The following is a 24,010-nucleotide window of genomic DNA, read 5'->3' as shown; positions in this document are numbered from 1 at the left end:
CAGGCAGGAATTTAGCATGAACAACATAAAAATGGACAAAATTGGACTTAATGTTCATCTTCATAGCCGGGTTAGAAACGTTTATGAATTGCAATGCCTCCAGGATGGCACTGTTAAAATCTTGCAAATTCGCCTCAACTTATTCTCCTCAATATGGTTACACATCGCTGCACGTCTTTAAATTTCCCGATGACCATTGCACATGCAAGAGCCTGGCGTGTGTGTCCCGATTCATCACATGTTCGTGCTCGGTTGTTCCAAATTCAATTCCACTAAGGTTGGGAACCGCACTTCTCACTGGCACAGGGCACACTTACTTTTTTTCTTACGCTGTCCACAGTATTGCCATCTAGCGGGCCACTACTGAACTCATTCACCAAATATTTAAACACTTAGTTCATCACTATCGCTGCCTCGGAGTCTCACTCACATCAGTTCTGAATTCTGTCGCAGTCTATTATGCCGAGTTAAATACAAGAGACATATTTTTTATAAAGATACAAATATTAATATAAATATTAAAACTGCCATTTACATAAATAGTATTACACTTACCCATATACTCTTGGAGCTGCTAAATAAAAATATTAATAATACATTTAAGAATATACTATCCTTATAAACATTACATCAAGGTGTTATAAAATAAATGAATAGATACAATAAACATTCTTGAGGACATGGTAAGGGCCTCACTCCATCTACATCTCTTACCATGCACCTCGGTCCCTACAAACTTACTCCCACTAACTGTCCAGCGCACTGCAGCACTGTCATGGACATGCCAACCTTCACACCCACAGTCCACCGCTCATCGCCTGATATCTCTATTGAAGAGGCTCTCGAGACTATCTCGCGGGGCACCCTCGCTGGTATCGCTACCAGAGACACTTCCTCACTCTCTGGGCTCCTACAAGCTAGGACTCTTCTCGCCCTAACTTGACACACTGTCCCTCACTGGTAGCACTAACTGTTTTGCTCTCCTCCTCCAGACTCACCTGGGCTCACTCCAAGGAAACCCCGATGACAACACCAGCCTATTCTGTATGTTTTATTATGATGGGAAAATCGGCAGATATCCTTTCCCAAGTGAAACGGTAATTTTATCATGTTTGTATGCCAGCCAATCAGACAGAACTTTTGTGTTTTGTGCATTGATTTTTTTACAGACCTGCCTATATGTAAATGTATTTTGTGTGAAATTGTGTCCTTGTATGAGGAAGCTGTGATGTGATTGACTGGTGAGGTCACGCACATGCCTTATCCCTGCATAGTCTCACCAGTTCTCTGCTCAATGTTGACTATGTAGCTCACGACTGGCAGTGGCTCACTGTGCAGCAAATTTGAAGTATTTGGCACAAATTTATTTTTCACCTAAATTCCCTGATATAAACTTTGTTAGGCCATTGTTTTTTCTGATCAAATCTTTCCTACTAGAGTCCCGCTGCATTTTGCCAGCACCGCAACTGATAACCTGATGCGATTTTGCCAGCCAAGTGTAAGACGTCATTTTTCTTCCCACCTCGGGCTACAAACACAACTAGTAACAGTGTCTGAATCGTGAACAAGAGGGCTTCACTCAGCATCCTCCCAGGGCAGCCCACTTCCCAGAGCTCGGCTGAGGTTGGCAGCTCTAGTCATGCCCCATACTAATGCTCCAGGGCTGTGAGGCACGTATCGGCGCCCGGCTGAAGATATTTCTCTCATGAGCCAGCAGATCCCCCCCCCCCCCCTTCCCTCTTTTCCACAAACTCTACAGCCAGGGCATCGAACGCTCCCGGCGAGCCTAAATGAAGATCTTCTCGCTGACTGGTGAAAGGACTGCTTTCGCCATCTCATGGCGAAGATCCCAACTTCATTACTCCAGTTCGGTGCTGGAGCGAGACCTCTAGCAGCCGTCACCACACTTCTCCCTAGTTCCCATTTTGCCTGACAGAGCGCGCACCAGCTAGTCCCATAAGGGCCAGGCTTACACTAGTCCCTCTTGCAGGACTTTTGTGAACTAACCCCGAGTCTGCTTCTTCCGTGCCCCGACGGATTGCGCTGCCTTTTGGAGCGCGAGTAACCTCCGATGCCCCTTAAGGCTAAGATCCATAGTTTTGTAGGCACCAGGGAAATTATTTCTCCCATGAATATAATTGTAGGTAAACAAACATAATAGACATAGTATTGTAAAGAAAGCTGTGAATGAAAAAAAAAAAAATCAAAAAATTTATTTTTTATAAAATATTTATTAAGAAAATTTTCAAACTAAATATAAGGTATTTATAAAAACTGTACAAGGCTTTTGCTTTGCACACAATGTAAATAAAATATCCTGAACAATTATAAGTTGCTTAAATGTTTAAATACCCCTTACAGAATTTAAATTACTTGAGTATAAAACATGTTATTTAACCGACGCGTGAAGCTCAAGCAACGAACGAATTATGTGAGAGTTCAGCTAGGCGTCAGGCACAATGAGTTCAGAGTTTGCCCGCTAGATATCCCAACTGTCGCAGAGTAGTTCAGGAGGAAAAACAATGTTTTTAAAAGGATTGACTACCAAACTGGTGTCGGTGTCAGTAAGTCGTATTTTGAAGATAGAAAGAAGCTAATCGACGAAAACTCTTCCATTTCCTTCAAACTATATTGAACATTGAAATATTTATTTCCTAATATTTCACAGATTTGAAATGACGGTACTCTGTAGAAATTTAATTGTTTTATCATTATATTCTCAATCAGTTTTTCATTATAACAAAGTTTATTGTATTTATATTAATAGTCCTATTGCGTGAACCAATCGTGACCTAGTATATAATATACATTCAAAATATATTATACATAAGAGCGGAAATGATACCTATCTGTGAAAACTAGGCAAATTATGTGGTTAGGAATCTGGAAGATGTACTAGCAAAATTGTTCCACACCAATGTAATAGTTGTACGCTTACAAGCGTGCAGTGTTTGCTAAAACACATTTGAATTATTTGGTTTCAAAACCGCATAAATGTTTTTTTTTTATTTTACTTTTTACAGCAACACGCGTCCTCTTTCGCTCCATGGTCCGCTCTGTTAATATCAGGTCACACAATATTTTGAATGTTATTGCAATTTTGGCAGTTTTAAATCTGTGATTTGTGTGTAGTAAAGTAATAACATTTACAACAGCTTGAAGCAATGAAACAGCTTTTGCTGATTTTTTTTATAAAAAATACCCATACAAGGCAATTGATGATAAATCACTACGAATTTTTTGTAAAGCATCTAAGACATTTGACACGATTAATCAAAATATAATGTTGAGTAAAAATAATTAAATTTAACTGGGAATAGTATAAAAATACACTAATTATTATAGTATTATCTTATTGACATGAAGGATTCAGCTCAGCCTGCCTTTCCCATTTCTGCCCCTTTGGTCGGATTTTTGCCATTAACAAACTCGACCGAGATTTCCCAATGCTTATTTTTGTATTCGTTTGGAAATGTTTTGAGCATAATTACGTCAGTTATCGTGTTCATAAAAATTTGTGTGAGTGTATGTATGTATGTGTGTATATATATGTATATATGTGTACATATGTATATATGTGTATGTGTGTGTATATATACATATATATGTATAAACATATATACAGGGTGGGCACAAAGTCCCGTTACCCCCCCCCCCCTTTCCCCTGCAAGCCGGATATATACGTATGTATATACGTATGTATATATGTATATATATGTGTGTGTGTATATATGTATATATATGTGTGTGTATATATGTATACACACACACACACATATATATATATGATGTAACGTAGCACATGAGCACTACTGTGGACTGTTACATTCGCACACTGTATTCTTGTCTGTTTCAGGTGTGAAAACATGGCGGATTCCAGTGATTACAGCATTGAAGAGCGCGTAATTGCAAGTGTCTGGGTTCATGAAAGGCTAAGAACTGGACAATTGTTACAACAAGTGTGTACGAACCTCCAGTTGCGATTCGGACGTGAGCCACCTCCAAAACAAACACTTCTGCGGTGGGAGAAAAAACTCTTTGCTACCGGTAGTGTTAGGGATAAATCCAGAAGTGGTCGGCCATCAACGCGAGAAGAACAATGCAGAGACGTTGCAGCATCTGTGGAAAGGTCACCAATGAAGTCAACACGGAAAAGGTCAGCAGAACTGGGTGTGCCCCGGTCCACTTTGCGCACGCATATGAAAGATGACTTAAAGTTACGCCCGTATCGCCCAACGTGTGTGCAGGAATTGTCAGACGATGATTTACGCCGACGGAAGGATGCATGTGATGCACTGCTGCAGGTTTTTGACACAATACCGAAACGTGGCAAAGTGATATTTAGCGACGAATGTGCCATATACCGGAGTTCCCGTTCAAATGTCGTCTTTTGGTCAAAAGAGAACCCGTATTTTTATGAAGAGGTGGAGAGTAACCCTCCCCATGTAATGATATGGGCTGCATTGGATAGCAAACAGATTTACGGTCCATATTTCTTTGAAGGAACCGTAAATCAACATCATTACCTTCAGATGTTACGAACCTGGTTCATACGCCTGTTGATGACAAAGGTATCAGAGAGGATCGCTGGTTTCAACAAGATGGTGCGCCTCCCCATTATGCCATTTCAGTGCGTGAATATCTTAATGAGGTGATTCCAGAACGCAGGATTGGCCGTGGATCACCTGCATTACCAGCTCCACTTGTCTGGCCACCCTGTAGCCCCGACCTCACAACATGTGACATGATACTCTGGGGGTTCATCAAAGACATTGTTGCTGAGCAGCGGTATGCAAATGTTGATGACTTGAAGGAGGCCGTGAGGCAGGCATTTCAAAGGGTTACTCCAGCGATGCTGCGCAAAATGTCGCACAGAACGTGGCGCCGAATTATTTTGTGTTCGGAGATGATGACAGTTAAAAGACAAAACTGGTGTATATGTGTACGATAAATAGATGTTAGCATGTCGGCCATTGCCAAGAGAGTTAGGCGCTACCTGGTTCAGTGTTGCCAACTGTGACCTGATAGTACATCCTCCTTCCCTTATTTATTGATCAATGTATACATCAATTTACATCCATTTAAGAAGCTTCCTACATTTACATACAGTTGATACTGTTGAGACGTTTCTTAGTTAATCCACCAAAGCAACGAACACAGATTACAAAGAACTTCATAGTTTTCATTACTACAAACAGTTATATAAAGTTAACTGATTGAAACAGTCTTGAGCCATAAATAACTATTACATGAAACACAGGTTTAACTTAAAGTTAGAAATACAGCGACCCAAATGCAGTGAATATTGTCTGATTTTGCATTTGCATTACATTACTACGTTACCCAATAAACATACATTTTACACAAAGTCAGATATACAAGATTCTCTACGGTTACTCTATGTAGTCTTTCAACCACCTTGGTCTGTTAATGTTCCTTTTTAAGCTCTGCCTCTCTAGTTCTTTGGACCCTCCCTTAGAATTAGTGGCTATTTCTGTTTCCTGGTTATCAAAACCCCTAAACCCTTCTGTACTCTCACTATCCTCTGCATCACTGATACTTTCCAAGACTTTTTCTGTAGGCTGAATGTGATTACCTGGTTTATCTAAAATCTTTGGAGGTATTTCGTAACATCCGAGTACCTGCCGGTAAGGGGCAGGTATAAGGAACCACCGATTCCTCCTGTAACATCCCCTGTCTGTGTCGATTATGTATGATCTAGGCTCTGGCCCAACCTGTTGGATTCGACCATATCTACGTAAATCAGTTATCCATACCGAATCACCCTTCTTAAAATTTTCTAGGTTTTTGACATTATGTCTTTTGTCATACTGCTTAGCCTGCTTGTCTGCTCTTCGCTCCTCCCTTCTCTGAACCTCCCGGGGACTAACCTGCTGAGAAAGTTGGGATGGTAGCAAAGGAAGGTTGGATCGAAGCCTTCGATTCATGAGCAGTTCTGCCGGACTAAACCCATTCTCCAAGGGAGTACTTCGATAAGCTAGGAGTGCAGAAAATATATCCTCGTTTTTTTTAATGAGTTGTTTCGCTACCTTGACCGCTGCTTCAACCCCTCCATTTGACTGGTGGTAGTGCGCTGAGGTCACTGTTTGAAAGTTATTTTCATCTGCAAACTGCTTAAAGCGATGTGACAGAAATTGAGAGCCACTGTCTGCCCTCAACTGTTCAGGAGTACCGAAGCGCGCAAAGACTTCTTTGAGTTTTCTTATTACCACTTCCTCTGATAAAGATGTTATGGGAAAGACCTCAAAAAATCGTGAGTAGTAGTCCGTTATGATAATATACCAAGTTTGATATTTGAAAAAATCTACCCCTACTTTTTCCCAAGGGCGCCTTGGAAATTTTTCTTTCAGTAATGGCTCTTTGTGATTTACTCTTTCTTCAACACAGCGTGGACAATTGCGGATCAAGTTTTCAAGCTGAGATGACAAACCTATCCACCAGACTGAAAGCTTGGCCCTTGCTCGACACTTCACAATCCCTTGATGCCCCATGTGAATGAAATTTATGCATTTCAGTTGTAGGCTGGGTGGAATGACAATTCTTGTTCCTTTCAGTAAAAGGCCCTCTCCAAAAGAAATTTCATACCTGAACTGATAATATGGCTGCAAGTTTTCTGGAATCTCGCACTTTTTAGGCCAAGTCCCCAAGGAAAATTCTTTCAATTTTTTACAAATAGGGTCTTGCTCTTGTTCGGTCTGTATGAGAGAAAGAAATTTATCTGTAATAGGATATGTTGTTAGGGTTTGATGCACAAAGGCTTCAACCTCCCGGGTTAGTTCTGGATCATTCTTGCTAGCAAACTCTTCTAAAGGATTTCTAGACAATGCATCAGCCACTACTAACTCCTTCCCTGGGACGTACAGGACCGTGTAGTCATACCTCATGAGTCGGATACGGAACCTCTGAAGACGAGGAGTAAGTTCATCTATAGGTTTGGTCTGTAAAATTTGTAGTAAGGGTTTATGATCAGTTTCCAAGATTACATGCAAACCAAGGATGTATTGTTGGAATTTCTCAGCGCCCCAGGCTAGGGCTAAAGTTTCTCGTTCAATCTGAGAGTAACGCTTCTCAGTGGGTGTAAGCGTTCGAGAACCATATGCCACTACTTGTCGAACTCCCGCTTTTGACTGCATAATACAACAACCTAACCCAAAAGAGCTGGCATCTGCACTCAGTATTATTTGCTGCTCTGGGTTAAAAAATGCAAGTGTAGGCGTTTCTGAAAGAAGTCTTTTAATCTCAGCAAAAGCCTTTGCCTGCGACGGTCCCCAAATAAATGAAGTGTTTTTCTTAAGAAGCGAAGACAATGGTTCAAGTGTTTCAGATTTGTTTGGGAGGAACTGAGATGAAAAATTCACCAACCCCAGAAATCGTTGTAATTCACTTGTGTTAGTAGGCTGAGGAAACTCTAACAACGACTGAACTCTTTCTGGGTCCACCGAAATCCCTTTGGATGTCAACACGTATCCCAGGTATTTGACTGCTGTTACCCCAAACTCACTTTTCTCTTTATTTATGGTTATCCCCTCAGTTTCCAGTCTACGTAAAACCTCTCTCAATGTAGCATCATGTTCGGAAATAGTAGAAGCATAGACAAGAATATCATCCATGTGGAATAAAACGCCTTGAATGTTTTCCAGAAGCTGTGCAATTTTGCTTGAAAAATACTCCGGAGCACATGCAACGCCAAATGGCAGTCTTTTAAAGAAATATCTACCAAACGGTGTAATAAAGGTTGTGAGAAGCTGACTATCCTTATCTAAGACCATTTGGTAGAATCCTGAATTGGCATCCACTTTAGAGAAGTATTTTGCTTCTTTTAGCATTGCTAGTTTAGTTTCTACGCTAGAAATTGGGAAATGAGGTCTACAAACACTGCGATTTAACTCTGTGTAGTCACCACATAAGCGAACTGTATCCCCTTTAGGGACTACTACTATGGGTGCTACCCAATCTGTCGGTTGAGTAACTGGCTCAATAATATCCATTGCTATCAGCCTGTCCAATTCCCCTTTCAATTTACCTTGCAATGGTATGGCTACTACCCTTGGAACGGACTGAACAAATGGTTTTGCACCCTCTTTCATCACAATTTTTACCTCTCCTTTCATTTTGCCTAATCCCTTAAGTAACCCTGGGAACTCTATCGGGATTTTAACCTTTGTGTGTTCCGAATTTGGGTCTACATAACCTTCATCATTTACGTTAGAAACCTCACAACAATCACCTCTGAAGTATACAATACCCAACCTTTGCAGACAAGCTCTACCCAATATTGCAGTTTGCAGCCCTGAAATAACAAACACCTTACATCTACTTTCTTGACCCTTTGTTTGCAAGAGCAAATCCAGAAAGCCAAGAACATTTAACTGGTGGCCATCTGGACCAGAAATTTTCACCCTACTCGTTTTAACAACCTTTAAGAAATTCTCTGGCACAACTGAAGTAGGAACACAACTAATGTCTGCGCCTGTATCTATAAGAAAGTCTACTGACATTTCGAAATCAACTATTTTCACTTTAGTGGTCCACTTGTCTATCACTCGACCTAGTGAATTTAGCCATAATCCTCCTATAAATGTACCCTCTTGCCTCTCATTCTCATCTCTATCCCTGTCTGAAACTGTAAAGACTTTACCCCGTGCTGGCTTCACCCCGGCTTTGCATACAGAAGCCCAATGCCCTAATTTATCACAATTGAAACACTTAGCTTTACGTGCTGGACACTTCATCCTCTCGTGTGCAGGTAATCCACAGAACTGGCACCGAGTTTCTTCTGGATGTGTCGGAAATCTGGACCGAGACGAGCCTTGTTGAGGAGAAACACTGCGTTGATTCGACGAACGAATTCCCTTATGGATCCTGTTGACATCACCACTGTATTGCTTCTCCCGATGAAGCACTGATGACTGCTGTGACTGAAGCTCTGCTTGTTTAGCTGCCAAAACCGCCTCTTCTAATGTCAGTTTTGAACGTAGTTGTAACTGCTCGCTAGTCTTCTTGTCCGCCATGCCAACCACTAACCTGTCCCGAATAAGTTCATTTTTAAGGTCGCCATAATTACAGCTTGCAGCCAAGGTGTGCAACGCCGTTACGAATCCACCAACCGATTCACCTTGAATCTGAACTCGAGAATTAAATTTGTATCTTTCAAAAATTGTATTTGTTCTGGGTGTGAAGTACTCACGAAACTCTTTCAACGCTTTTTCCAATGTGTTCGGCGTCGGGTGAAACTGTGTCCATATTTCCTCCGCACGTTCTCCCAACACGTACAGCAATAGATCAACCTTATCTTTCCCCGGTTTAGAACCATGCCCCGACACGGACATATACCGCAAAAATCTTCTTTCCCAAGCTGGCCATGCTGCCGGCTGAGTGAAGTCCATTGGCTGTGGTGGTTGAAGATTGTTTACTCGCCCAGGCGGCGAGGCCGCCTCTGACGCGTCGCTATCCATACTGATTTATTATGTAGTAACAGGTACAATGAATAAACTCCGAGCGCCTCGAAACACAACGGAAACATTAACGCTGTTTACCGCTGCCACCATGTACGATAAATAGATGTTAGCATGTCGGCCATTGCCAAGAGAGTTAGGCGCTACCTGGTTCAGTGTTGCCAACTGTGACCTGATAGTACAATATGTATTGGTGGTACTGTGTATTGGTCCAACATATTCACCATTTAACATGTTAGTAGGGGGGTAATGGGACTTTGTGCCCATCCTGTATATAAAGTTTTGAGATGACGATGATTTTGGGGACACAGAACTATGTAACGAAAATTTTTGTAAAAATTTTCCGGAAGTTGTACAGTGGTAACTGCTACAATAGGAAATCTTTCTCCGAAATCTACATAATTAGAAAAAAAAAGATTACTTTTATTTCAATGATTTAACGGCTAGCAAAATTGCATACAAACAGCATATATTATTTTTCTTTTATTCACTCTATTAGTTGCGGCATTAATTTTTAGAGTTATAAACAAATCCAACTTAAACAAAAACAAAAAGAACAGTAAGGATTAAAATGAATAAACTACGGCTGAGTTACTACAGAGAACTATTTAAATCATTAAGATTCATCTTGTTCCTTGTATTTTTATCCTTGTATACATTTTATATATCAAAACAACATGAAAAAAACTTGATTATCGAACCAGAAACAACCACAAAATACACATGCTAGAATCACAAAAAATACTTACTGCCTTGGCAAGTGTTTATGCATTTAAACTTTATAACGGCCTTCCCAGTGTTTTATAAAATCAATCTCAAACTCTATTAAATTTAGATTAATTCTTATAGATAAATTGAAGATTGTAAGGCTGCGTCCTTATTCGCCTTAAGTATATACGTAACACTATACGTACTTGTCCCTGGAAGAGACATCACAAAGGCTGCCTAACTGGAAATGAAGTATGCTATACAAGTAAGCAAGTAAATAAATCTGTATACTTCGCACATACTTCCCGTTGAAAATACGTCACCATTTAAAAAAAAAAGTTTTCTATGTTATATTTGATATTACATATTTAAGAACTCTTAAAAATATAAACCATTTTTATTATAAATTTTATGAAAACATTAATTTATACACATTTACAAAGAAGTTTCAACAAAAACATGCATATACACAGCCTTCTGATCGTTACTACAAAACGTAGGTAAAATAATAAATTAAATTGCTGTAAATTTGCGGGACAGCAATTAAGTGTTATAAATAACTATTTTTAACTTAAATTTTTTTTCAATAAAAATTGTGTACAAAAATATAATGTAACCATCCTTTCTGGCTGAAGAGGCGAAACATTGAACCCGTCCTGATACGTCAAGGGCAAGTGAAGTACGCAAGATTGCAAGCACATAACTGCATACTTGAATTCGGATCTGCCTAAATAAACATGTTAGTAGTAGTATAGTTTTGCCCTCACTGGGTTCAAAACCGTTTTTTAAATAATAGTTTATTAAAATTTGATTATTTATATAATTTTTAAAACTTCTCTTATTGAAATTTGATAATAATTACGGATTTTCAAGATGGCGGTAGAGATGTCATAATCCAAGATGGCTTAGTGATTATATTTCAATTTTTATTAATTTTTATAAAAAAAATTTCTTTTTTTTTTTTTGGATAGTAATTACGGTTTTTCAAGATAGTGGCCGTAACGATAATTGCAATCTACACTAAAGTTATAATGAGAAAAGATTTGTTTGTTTGTATTGAATAGGCTCCGAAACTACTGGACCGATTTGAAAAATTCTTTTTCCATTAGAAGCCGACATTATCCCTGATGATGTGATGAACATAGGCTACTTTTTACAGCATTATTTATTAACCACATTATTTAAGCAACATATTTTAATATTTTAATCTTTGTAATTCAGTAACTAGCAACTGTCAGTCGTCGTCGTGTCTCTCTTGACGCTCGCGTTCCCACCACCGCCTGCCTCTGCTCCCGCGCCCCGCCCACACCCCGCTCGGCTAGCTAGGCAGCAGCATTTGACCTGAGCATCACTGCGGTGCGGGAGGGGAGTCAATGTCACACAATAAAGTGCAGCGCGGCTCACTCGCGCGGTTGGCTCCCTACGCAGCGGTTCTGTGCGATTTCGTATATTTTTCCTTGAAAATATTTTGAATTTTTTATAATTTTTCAATCACCACTTCATATACAGGCTAATTCCTGTTCAACATGTAAGCATATATTTGGTATTAGTTGATGAAGTATTAAGTTTTTTTTTATCATTTTAAAATGCCCAAAAGATCAAGATCTCAACTTTCTAAAAATAGTTAACAGGCTAGGGCAATAAAAATACGTAGTGATAGAGAATCTCCATCAGAAACTGAAAATCGTCTTGCAAGTCAGAGAGAATAAACGTCGCAATCGCATGCTAGAGAGTCAAGTATTGAGCGTTCACAACGGCTTGCTGAACAAAATTTGCGAACTTCTCAAGTCCGCGAGCGAGAGTCGATATTGAGTGTTTGCAGCGGCTTGAAGAACAAAATATTAGAAATGTACATGTTCACGCTAGGGAATCGAGCTCCGAGCGTTCCGAACGCCTTCGGAATCAGAGAGAAAGACAACAGACGTCAACAGCTAGAGTTCACAATCGAGTTTTAGCTCACAGTAACAGATCGGCTTTCAGATACGATCCACAGATTGATTATGCTCAACAGTTTTCCATCCAAATCGGAGCCATGAATATGATCTACTCTAAATGTTCTGCCAAAAAATGGGTCGATGAACCAAATGGTTTGTGCTGTGCTTCTGGAAAAGTCAGTCTCCCCAATATTCAGGAGCCTCCACAGCAAATAAAGTCTTTTGACAAATAATCATTCCCTATCTAGAAATTTTTTAACCAACATACGTAGGTACAATAGCTTATTTAAAATTACTTCGTTTGGCACAAAATAAATTAGAGAACAAAATTTAATGCACACTTTTAAAATAGAGGGCCAAGTTTATCATCTTATAAGTAGTCTTTTACCACCATCAGGTCAAAATCCTCAATTCTTGCAGATTTATTTCATTTCAGACGTAGAACTGTCAATATGATGGCAAAAATGATTTTGAAACTATAGTCAATAGCATGAATAATAACAAAGGAAAAGTTTTCTTTTTGGATGCCCCAGGTAGCACTAGAAAGACCTTCCTTGCAAATTTGATACTTGCGAAGATAAGACAATTAGGTAAGATAGCAATAGCAGTTGCTTCGTCAGGAATTGCTGGAACGCTCCTAAAGGATGGAAAAAATGCTCATTCTGCTGTTAAACTTCCGTTATCTGTAAATTTTGAGCAACAATCTACATGTTCTATCCGCAAAAATGGACAAAAAAAAAAACACTTTTAAAAATAGGTGTATAGAATAGTTGCTGGATACAAATAATAAAATAATCATAAAATTTATTATATCGAAACCTTCTAATATACTCATTTTTAGTAACCTCCAGTGAAAAAAGAAGAGTGTATGTATCATGTAAATAATTTAAAAAAAAAGAAAAAGAAATAATACATAAAAAAACAACAAAAAATACAAAATATACTGAGAGATTGAAAATAGGTGTAAGTATATACAGTCAAACCTCTCTGAAACGACCCCTCACGGTTCCCAGGAATAGGGTCGTAATAGATGTTTTCCGAAATTTTCAGTTGATTTCAACAGCCCCCCCCCCCCCCCCCCCCCCCCCTTTTCATTAAAACCGCTACTCGCTAAGAAACCAGCCGTACAATGGCAGGATGCTGTCACTCACAATGCTAGACGGCTTTGCTTTAAACCCACTTCAACCTTCATGACAAGTCCGTCGCCCTACAGGCCACCTCTAAAGAAAATATGTCAATAGACAGTTTATTTTTACTGGTTAGTTTACATGTACGTTTTCTGCTTGCCGTAGTTAAATACACTAGAACCCTGATGTCACGAACCCCGGATTTAACGAAGCAGTGATTTTACGAGTACATTCTCGGGAACCGCCAAAATATTGGACATTTTGACCAAAATGTGAAAATCAGAGGGAAAAAATTTAAAAAAAACTAAATGAAAGATCATTAAAATCTGTTAATTTTAACACACAGCGTATTTTTGTGTCAGTTTAATAATGTTCATGTAAGAATAACAAAAAAATAATGGGACATTACCTTTAAAAATACGGCAGCCGTAGCTTGTGCAACGTAAGTGGGAGCGCGGGAATCTCGTCTACACAGGCTGGCGGCAGCACAGGCGGCAGATGCATGACGTCATACGGTTTACCTCTCCTTCCCTTGTCCAGACTTCAAGGTTCATCCCTCCCAGGCATACAAACCATCGTGTCTCTCTCCCCCTCCTCCCTCAACATCCTTTGGCATGTGAAACTGTCAACACCCTTCCTCCCCTTCTCCAAGCTGCGTGCAACGAAAGCAAGGTTTGTATAGTCTATTTCTGGTAAAATGAAAAATTTTTAAGGGCCCCCCCCCCCCTCCCCCCCGACAGCCATTTACCGTTAATTGTTTTGATACAATTTGAAACAACATTATTTCTGCTGGAAAATCACTGAAACTTCAAAATTTCTTTAATGGAAAAATTTATCAGGGCCGTAAAAGTATTAATTTTTGCCGCAATTGAATTATACTCGCCCTTCCTGCCGGACAACATTCTCGGCGCGTGACGCATGGAAACTACAGTCGTGTGCCGCGCACAGCCACGAAAAACCTACGCGATTTCCAAACTACACTAGATATCCGACTGGAGTCTGTTTACGAAAAGCATTTAAGAATTTGTTAATGCCCAACTGGTTCTATTGAGATAAAATGGCTAAAAGGCATGTTTTCGAAGTTTTAGGTGTAAAAAACCCGTTACAAATTTCTTGAAAGTATCATAGGGAAATGCATTACACCTTTATCTTTATTTTTCCGCCATATAATGTTACGGTCACCGCTCAAATTTCACAGTTATCTGACGGGAACGAGATAACTGTGCGCCAGTTCAGAGCCTTGCACTTAGAGGTTTTACCGCGCTAGAACTACCATTCAGCGTTGCTCTTATCATCCCGCTTCACTAACACACACGCTGACCAGACGGCACCCTAAAGCTGATTAGAGGAAGCATGTAGAAATGCAAGGCAGGAAATTTTTCCAGCCTATCAACCTTTTCACATTAAAATATAAGAGACTTGTATTGTGTAATTTCGGTGTTATTAGCGGTTTTTATCTTAAAAATCGCTTTTTTCGCATTTTCCATATAAATTCGCGGAAAATTTCGCGATTCACCATATAATTGTGACCTTAGTTATTGCTCGCACGTTGCCATAAAAACCTTTATCTGCACCCTGCCGGCAAAGGGACGTGGAATGGGGGTTGTTAAGCGCTGACAGCGGTCGACAGGAAGCACTCGGCAAGAGAAACGCAGTAACACGCTACTCACCACAAGAAACTTATTTTCTGTCCTATTTTCTTCGGATTTTCGGCAATTTTTTCACGGTTCCTCGAAATCGGGTTGTAATAGAGAGGTGGTCGCAATAAATGGGGTCGCAACAAAAAGATTTTACTGTAATAGTAGCTGTAGGTAAGCACAAAAAAATTACAAATATAACAAAAATATATGTACTGTAGATACGCAACTCTGAACAACTGCAAGAAATATCTAATTTTTTTAAATGGGTACACCAACCGTGCAAAGCCGGGCCGGGCAGCAATATTCAATAAATTAAATGTTTCTGACGCGTACAAAGTCGCGGGTTTCAGCTATAGTCGTTAATTTTTGCGAATCAATTTTCACAATGAAGTACTATTTGTAACGATTGAAAAAATCCCACGCGGACGAAGTCGAGGGCCACGGCTAGTGTTCTATAATCCAAGATTGTGGGCATAACGAAAATTTCAACGCTGACGTTATACACATACAATATGGGGGATGTAACGAAACATGCAACATTTCTAGAATCCAAGATGGCAGACGTAACGATATGTGCAACTGTGTTTTTAGGTGATTTTTTATTATAATTTTATTCATTAAATTTTTATATAATTTTTTTTAGTTTTTTTCCTATTTTTTAGCATAAAAAATACGAATTTTCAATATGGTAGGCGTACTGATTATTGCAACAGTTACGACATAATTAAAAATGGTGGTGATGTCATCCTAATTGTCAAGGTCATGACCTCGGCAGCTTAGAGCGGTTTGACACTAAGGAAATTAAGCAGCTTTTAGGAATTTTCAAGGGAATTTTTGAGGAATAAAATGGGAAATTTTCCCTCAAACGGTAATTTTTCCCTCAAAATAGGAAATTTTGTTTTTAGGATTTTTGAGTAATTATGAGTAATTTCTGAGGAATTTTGAGACCAAAAATGGTCGCCGTGACGTCAGAGCAATCGGTCATTGACCCCATCCTCAACCTTCAGCCTAAAGTCTGGGCTCGGAGGAACCAAACTGTAGTACTCATGTTGTAATGCTATTAGAGCCTATACTTCAATTTCAGAGTCATTTTAATAAAATTATGTTTACCTCCAATAGTTTATTCAAATTAGAATTGTTTTGGTTTTTGTATTCTATGTCAACAAGGTCGATGTTAGCATAAATCAATTAATATTCGTTATGTTCTGTGCCTCATATGTTTATGTCCTTATGTATTCTTGATTAAAAAGTTAAAATGACAGGGCCCATAGCATAATTATATGTATCAGTTGCCGAAAATGTAATGTAATGATACTTGTATATTTAAGAAAAAATTTTTTTAAATTTATTTGCAATGAATGTGTAATTATTTTTCTACGTACATTTTTTATACATTGCAATTTAAATAAATAACTTGAACTCAAATTGTTTTATTTACATTTGTCTGAAGACATTTAATTATACACTAAGCTTACACTAATTTTTACTGTTTCTCAATTTTTCTTTATTATGCAATTTGAAAATGTAAATTTGGCATGCAGTAATTACAATTTCTAAAAAGTGAGTATAAATGACTATACAACTACGTCAATGACTTATATTTATTGTACTAGTATTTCTCGCTCCTAATCACTTAAGACTCTGGTTGAAGTTCCGTTACGTACTTATACATTTTTTCCGTATATAACATCAGTGGTTGTAATTTATGCACACCTTTTTCCTACTTAAATCTTCCAGGTTCAGATCTGAAGCAGTGTTTTTCATGTGGTGACATGTCGATTGTTTTTTAGTGGTTAGAGGGGAGGAAAAATTACTGCTCTTCGCGTATCACTTTATCTAGCTACCTCTGAAATATTTTTTTTGTTACCTATGACAATTAGCCTACTCCCTACATATTTTCATTCCGACACTTCTTACTGGGTAGCGAAGGCGGTTGGTGGTAAAGGTCTGTGACCCTTTCAGATTTAAATTTTAATTATAGAAATATTAATTATTAATTACAACATATGTTATTTCGTGCCTGTCCGAACTGCAGTACATAAATACCTACAAGGAGAACTACCGGTGATGGTTGACGTCACCCGTAGGGATAGCATGAAGGCGCTCTCCATTTCGTCAGACACGACCGCCAATATTTATGTTGCAATAATAAATTACTACACAATAGCATATTTTGTAAATTTTAATTACGTATTTTTAAAAGAACAAATTTTGATGAATGCCAGGGTCATTGAGAAAATAATGACATAGATTTCAATCATCATACATGATAATCAAAAATAAAGGGGTCATCGAAAGCCACAAGCTGCAGGTCGGCTAAAAGCAAACCAAAAAAAAAAAACTTCAGCTCTATCCTCATGTATACATACTTACATGCATAATACATTCAAACAACTAAAATTAGTGCAATAAGCTACAATATTTTGTGGACATATATTCAGCTACAAATATAAATTGATTGTATAAAAAGGTCATCTTTAATATCATCGTACAGAAAACTTTTAATCATATATCAAAAAATACCATTTTACAACAGAAAGTCACGTAATTAGATGTTCAATCATATATCTGTGACAAAATGTGTAAAGGAAGAAAACCTGTAGAAGCGCAAAACATTTATCATACAGCATATAAAACAATTTTTTTTTTACGGGAAGGAAAACTGCATTACTGGCCAACCTCCCTGATTGTAGTGGTCAGCTGTGCACGAGAGTTCTTGTGTCATTGCATGGATTAGCATATTTAGTATAAGCATGTCAAACTAGTCGAATATGTTATAATAAATAACTAAAAACTTGATATAGCATTACTTACAGAAGAGACCAAAACGGAGTGTTTCGCCACCAACCCACTGAGGTAAAATGTACAATATGTTTATCGTATATGTGAAGTGTTCTTTATATTTGTTTACATATGTATGCACAAAATTAATATTTCTTATAATTCTTCTGTGTTGCATACGGTTACGGGTTTGAAACTGAAATGTATCGAAAATAGTAATATTTATCCTCTTACGCGATTTGAGGGTCGAGCGGTCGAAGAAGTCTGGGGGCAATTGACAGAGAAGACCGAGCGGAAATCTTACTGCTCTCCGAAGCAGGCAGTTGGCTGGCTTCCCCCATCCCCCTTTTCCGGCTCGTTGAAGAACATGACACCACGCTGGGCGATAAGGACTTCTGAGAAAAGCGCCTTCTTTCATCCTACTCCTCCACCACCACCCCCCTATCCTTTCCATAGCTCATCCGTACAGCTAGTGCTCTCTATCGAGGATTTTGGAACTACATGTGTTGTGTTCTTTTTCTGCGTGCTCGGGAGAAACTCAGGATCTTAGCCTTAAGTTAGGTTACCAGCCATCTTTATTTTTTTTTTTTCGGTCGGCAGAGCTTGCCCTTTGCACGCTACCTCCAAACCGATCAGAGGCTAGTTCACCACTCCCTAGGCCTCCGGGCGCCTAACCCAAGTTGTTTAACTACATGCAGCCCTATGGATTGATTGATTCATCCTTCTGTCATCACCGTGGTCACATGTCTCGCCGTGACTAACTCAAGGGATGTGATTCCACGCAGTCCGGGTATGATACCTAGTTTTTTTTTTAATTTTCTAGTAATTTTCTAGTCACTTTAGTTTGGATTACATGGTGGCCACTCACAGTCCCAAAAATATTCCCTGATTTTTCCCTGATTTCCCTGATTAAAAATTAAAAATTTCCCTGATATTTACAATTACAAAAAAAAAAAAACATACTTTTGATGAAATAATACAATATTATAGAAGGAGATTACTCACATTTTAGCACCCTGCTGTATTTTCTTCATTATATACATACGGAAGTTCGTTAAATAACATAATACATTTTAAATATGTCACTTTACATTATAGCGTCCCTTTCAATGACCTGCAGTCTGTGTTTTGTTTTATGTCTAGAGACCGGAAAAATTCGCGAATTCATTTCGCATTAGGCTAAAATACAAATAGTTATACCTCAGTGCTGCATCTGCTATTGGCTCACTACTCACCTGGATGACTCTGGGCCAATGAGAAATACCCGACCAAAGCTTTATCGAATCTCATCAGGCTGCTACGTTGGGACGTCTCACAAGACAGCAGCCAATGAGTGGGTGGCATTTGACAGAGAATACGCAGAACTATGGAGTTCATCCTACAGGTCAATGAACCTGCAAATTTTTCCCGTCCCTAGTAATGGGGTATTTCAGTGGCGAGCGCTCAAACATTTTTCCACACAACTTTTGATAACTGTTCTTACATTTATTTATGATTTGAAGTGTAACATTTCTAGTTGCGAAATATTCTTAGTCTTAGTACTCTCAAAAAGGGATAACAGTACAGTGAAAATTTTACCTTGGGTTTGATTTAAAAATGAAACAACTAATAGATAAATCTTCACTGCATTACAATCCCTACTCCCATCTGTAGCTAAAGCAAATGGTCCACTTACTGAAGATTCAACAGTTTCAAATTAGTTTCACCAGCCATATACTCCATTAAGGCAGATGTTTTTGCTCTCGCACAGCTGTATTTCTGTGCAATTTTTGAGTCCGGAAACATAGCTCTATACAAATTACCCGAATGATCGGCTACTGCTATCGGTAAATTGTGTTCTACCAAAAAAACTTGAAAACATTAACTCTGCGTTTGTTACTTTCGCTTCTTCAGATGTAGCGAAAAACGACGATATAGATTTATTGCTCGTCATGGCTTTAAAATGTTCTGCATGTTTCTTTGATTCAATATGCCGTCTACAGTCATCCCTTCCACCATGTGCAATCGAAAAGTCACACGTGCATACATTACAAAACGCGTGGCGTTCCAAAACAGTTGAAGATGACAAGCATGGCCATTCTTTTGAATAGTTTGGTCAAAAGTTCTGAAGAATTACGTTTTTTTTTTTTGCTGCCCCAGATACACATTGTTCTGTCACACGCTTCATTTCTACAACCGGCACTGAAGAACACAACACTATCGAACAACATAAAAAGGTTTCACGTCTGTAGACACGACAAAAACACTTTGATGAAAAAAATGGCTTTCAAGAAAGTAATTAACACAACACAGGTTAGCCAAAGTACCGTACAAAAATTATCGTGATGTAAGTAGCTAACAAACGAAAAGTCCGAGAATATGCACTAGTTGTACCGTACAACGGACGTAATACCGTACCATTTCTATTACAAAACACAACAATTAATATACTTATTTCGACAGTACATGCGCACATTTATTAGTTCCGTTATCTGCGCAACCACGTGATGTATTCGAACTGCGTTCACGAAACACGCACACCAGAAATGGAATTTTCTTCTGTTACCCAGCAGCACAAAGCCTCGTTTCCGTAATAAACCAGCGATGATCCGTAATTCCGTGTTAAATCCGTAATAATTATGGAAAATCCGTAATGGTTGGCAGCTCTGCGGAAATATACATGACACAAAAAATTCCCGGTTATTAAAAAAATTCCCTGACATTTCCCTGATAATTCCCGATCAACGTGATTTCCCTGATAAATCCCGGTTTTCCCGGTGTGTGGCCACCCTGGATTACTAGGTAATCTCATAACATGACTCGCACCAGGCTACCGTGAGCATGCATGCAGCTCCAAGGGCAGTGATTTTCTTCATTCCACCCCCAAAATGTAAGTGGAAAATTCAATGCCCTTTTGCCTGTAGTTGGCCTCTATTTATCTTTTGCCCTAACTTCTCGATTCTTCTTGCTTCACACTTTAACTTCTACTCTTGACTACTGAATCTCCTTTTTCGTTTGGTTCCAGTGGGGTTCAAGAGATGGTGCACAAGTATCTCCGGGGTATCTCCGACTCAAGCCAATTCCGGAATTCTACTAAATTTACGCCTTTCTCTCTGGAATGGATTCTACGAGTCTCTCCCGCTTCTAGTCACCGCCAGTGAACAGTCAACAATCAGATATTGTTAAATCAAATTATATATAGTCCTGCACTCGTTGGGCTAACAAACATTTCAACTTAAATGAAATTATTTATTTTACCATGTTTTCTCGTACAATCGTCGCACATTTTATTCTAAAATCAAGTTTGAAAAGTAGGGGTGCGACGATTGTGCGGAAAAAAAATATTTTGTTAGGTAAAATTATTTATAAAAACAAAACCCGTTCATGGAAAGTGCGTTTATTTAAAAAAAGATGGAGTATACAATAGCACGCCAAAATATCTATATCAATATGTCCTTAAACAAAAACCTTTCTTCAACTTTAAATAGAAAAACCAAAACTCTAACGCGAACGCGTGCCACTTGAATGTGAAGTGAACGAACGTGTCGTAGTACATACTTGCCACGAAAGAATGCGGGCTATCTAATGTAGTTAACTCTGCACCTGACAGAGAGCGCGCGTTGCATCCAATAGGCGAGATATCGATATTCGACTACGTGCGCGCGCTCTATACGGGAAGCAACATAACCAAAGATGAATAATGCGCTGGCTACATTTTTATAAGCGGTACGCCGCGGTAACGCAGACAATAAGATAAAGGAAATACCATTTAAAAACGTCTTTAAAAGAAAATTTACACGTCAGACAACTTTGTATTTCCGTTAATTAAATAAATAAGTGGTAATGACCGAAATTAAATTTTAGATTATACCTACACCGCTTGAACGCAGACAATCAGATAAAGGAAATAACGTTTAAAAAGTCTTAATACGAAAATTTACTGTCCGGACCAAACGTTGTGAAAGCTGGCAGCGCGGGCGTGAAGGGGCAAGGCGGCGGAGGGGCAGGCGATGCGCGCGCAGGTCGGTACGTGTACTCGCAGCGCGTGTTACGAGACGTAGGGAAATGGACGGACGTGGACGTGGACGTGGACGCTGCCGACGGCCTCATAAAGTTATTCATAGTCGAGAAAGAGACATTATTGCTAAAGTAGTGAGTTGTTGTGATAGTGAATCAGAAAATAAATGTTTCGCAGCACCAATTCTGAAGGCAACAGAAAGAGCAGCGATATATACCGGTGTGAGTGAGTCCAGCATAATAAAGATAAGGAAATGGAGCAGACAATATCCAAATGACCCTCAGAGAACTCCAGGGAAAAAATGGTGAGCAATGTTGTTTACTCCATTTGGTGACAAAGTGATATGTTTTAAAATCGAATGTTTCCGGGTTGAATTATAAAATGAAAGGGAGCTGGTATCGTCAAACCTAGTAATAAATTGTTGATTGAATATCGTATGTACAATGTACCCGACTTGTTTTCAAAGCAAAACATTTTAAATAATTGTATTTTTCGCCTAAATTATATAAAATTATGATGTGGAATTCCAGTGTACATGGTATAAACGATGTTCAACGTTTCTATTATGCAGTTTTACGATATCCGTGTCCGTACTGGAATGTAAAAGTACAAATCGCAAAAGCAGCATAGATAGAAATGCAATGGCCGTAAAGGCATAGTTGAGTGAAAGTTGTGCAATCACTAAGTAATTTAAAGCTTGTTTTGAAATCTCAGTTTTGTGTTTGTTTCATGTTGTTAAGTATTTATTGTTAGGGTAAAAGCACCAACTATCGGCCCCTGACCCCATATTGGTGTTTTGAAATACAACACAAATAATAACATAAATAATTTTCTTAACACTGCGGACTAATTCATGCAGGCACATTAGATATTCTGTTTCGGCATAAATTACAGCGGCTGTTTGAAGACAGATGATTATTGGATAAAATATCTGTCGAGGTGAAATTCAGACTACTGGTAACGTGTGCATTGCATTCATATGGGTTGATTACATTGCCGTCCTTGGGTTGCTAATATCAGTCACACCATCAGTTTTACATTTCTCGTTATGTAGTAAAGAAATGATATGGGCCTAAGGTGTCATGATAAGGACAAGTGAAACCCAAAGCGTTGTGGCCTGGGGAGCGATGAGAAAGCGATACAGTTTTTGTAACAGAGACAATACGTCCGAGCCGTGCCGGGCCGTGCCGCGCCTAGAGCACTAGGGAGTCCAGCTACCACAACGTTTGGTCCGGACAGTACACGTCAAACAACTTTGTAATTTTCCGTTAATTTATTAAGTAAGTGGTAATGACCGAATAAATATTAGATTTCTACTTTAAAATACATAGTTTTATACGGAAAAGATACCTACACAAAGCGCTCGGCATCTACTAGCGGGACCAAAAACATCATACTACGTTTACGCGATAAGTTTTTTTATCCCAATTTTGACAGCCTAAAATATGGTTGCGACGATTACGCGCGTGCGACCATTATGCGATAAAACACGGCAGTTCTTTTGTAAAATCTTAATTATGTCAAAGGTGAATGTTAAATTTATTTTACAGGTAAAATTATTAGTGTTTGTAATTGATAAATTTTGATGGCTGGGGCCCCATTAATTCTGATGTGTAATTTTGTAATTTTTGAAACTATCAAAAGGAAATAATAAAAACCATAATTAACAATAAAAGGGGTAAGCTTTAAGCAAACTTCTTTTTTTATTACTTTTCACCCACTTAAAGCAGCTTCCAGGAATTTTATAACATAATTAATACAAAACTTTCTTTAACCATACAAGGGCAGTAACGTCACGCCAAAAGATACTGTACTAAGTGATGAACTTTACGGTTGCGGTCCAGGCTGCACCGGGACTGACCTTTTGTTTCGAATATGTTTAGTTAGAACTTCAGTGACAGTCGTCAGCACTCAGCTTGCATTCTCGACGCGAACCTACTTTGGGAATTAATCTTAAGATATTATGTGCGAATTAGAAAATGTGTTTGTAAAATGGCTGAATAATATACATTTACCTGTTTGCGGTAACAATGAAAAGGCGTGAATTGTATAAATATAAGCTCATTTAATCTATTTCACAAACAGAATTAAAAAATATATATATATATCACGCTTTCTTCTCTTGAAATTTATTGGATTTTGCTGTATTTTTCGATTCACAAACATTTTTTGAATCAATATTTACAGTAGGTAGCTGGTTCTGAGAAATCAGGCCAATAAAAACTGAAGTAAAAGGGTGGTTTATTTAGGTTATGTTAGGTTGGATCAGCTACATAAAAATACATTTTTTTAAACATTTAAATATAAATATATTTATAGCAAATATTTAATGTTTAATTACGTACTG

The 24,010-nt window shown here is 38.6% G+C and overlaps 1 protein-coding gene across 6 annotated transcripts in view; it reads right to left on the bottom strand.

The window, feature by feature from the left end:
- Positions 1–24,010, bottom strand: part of LOC134527383 (putative ATP-dependent RNA helicase TDRD12) — a 393,271-nt gene that overhangs the window by 25,790 nt on the left and 343,471 nt on the right. The window lies entirely within an intron of this gene.

Source organism: Bacillus rossius, chromosome 1, assembly GCF_032445375.1.
Source record: "Bacillus rossius redtenbacheri isolate Brsri chromosome 1, Brsri_v3, whole genome shotgun sequence".
Classification (NCBI taxonomy): Eukaryota; Metazoa; Arthropoda; class Insecta; order Phasmatodea; family Bacillidae; genus Bacillus; species Bacillus rossius.
This window is presented reverse-complemented; position numbering and strand designations above follow the sequence as displayed.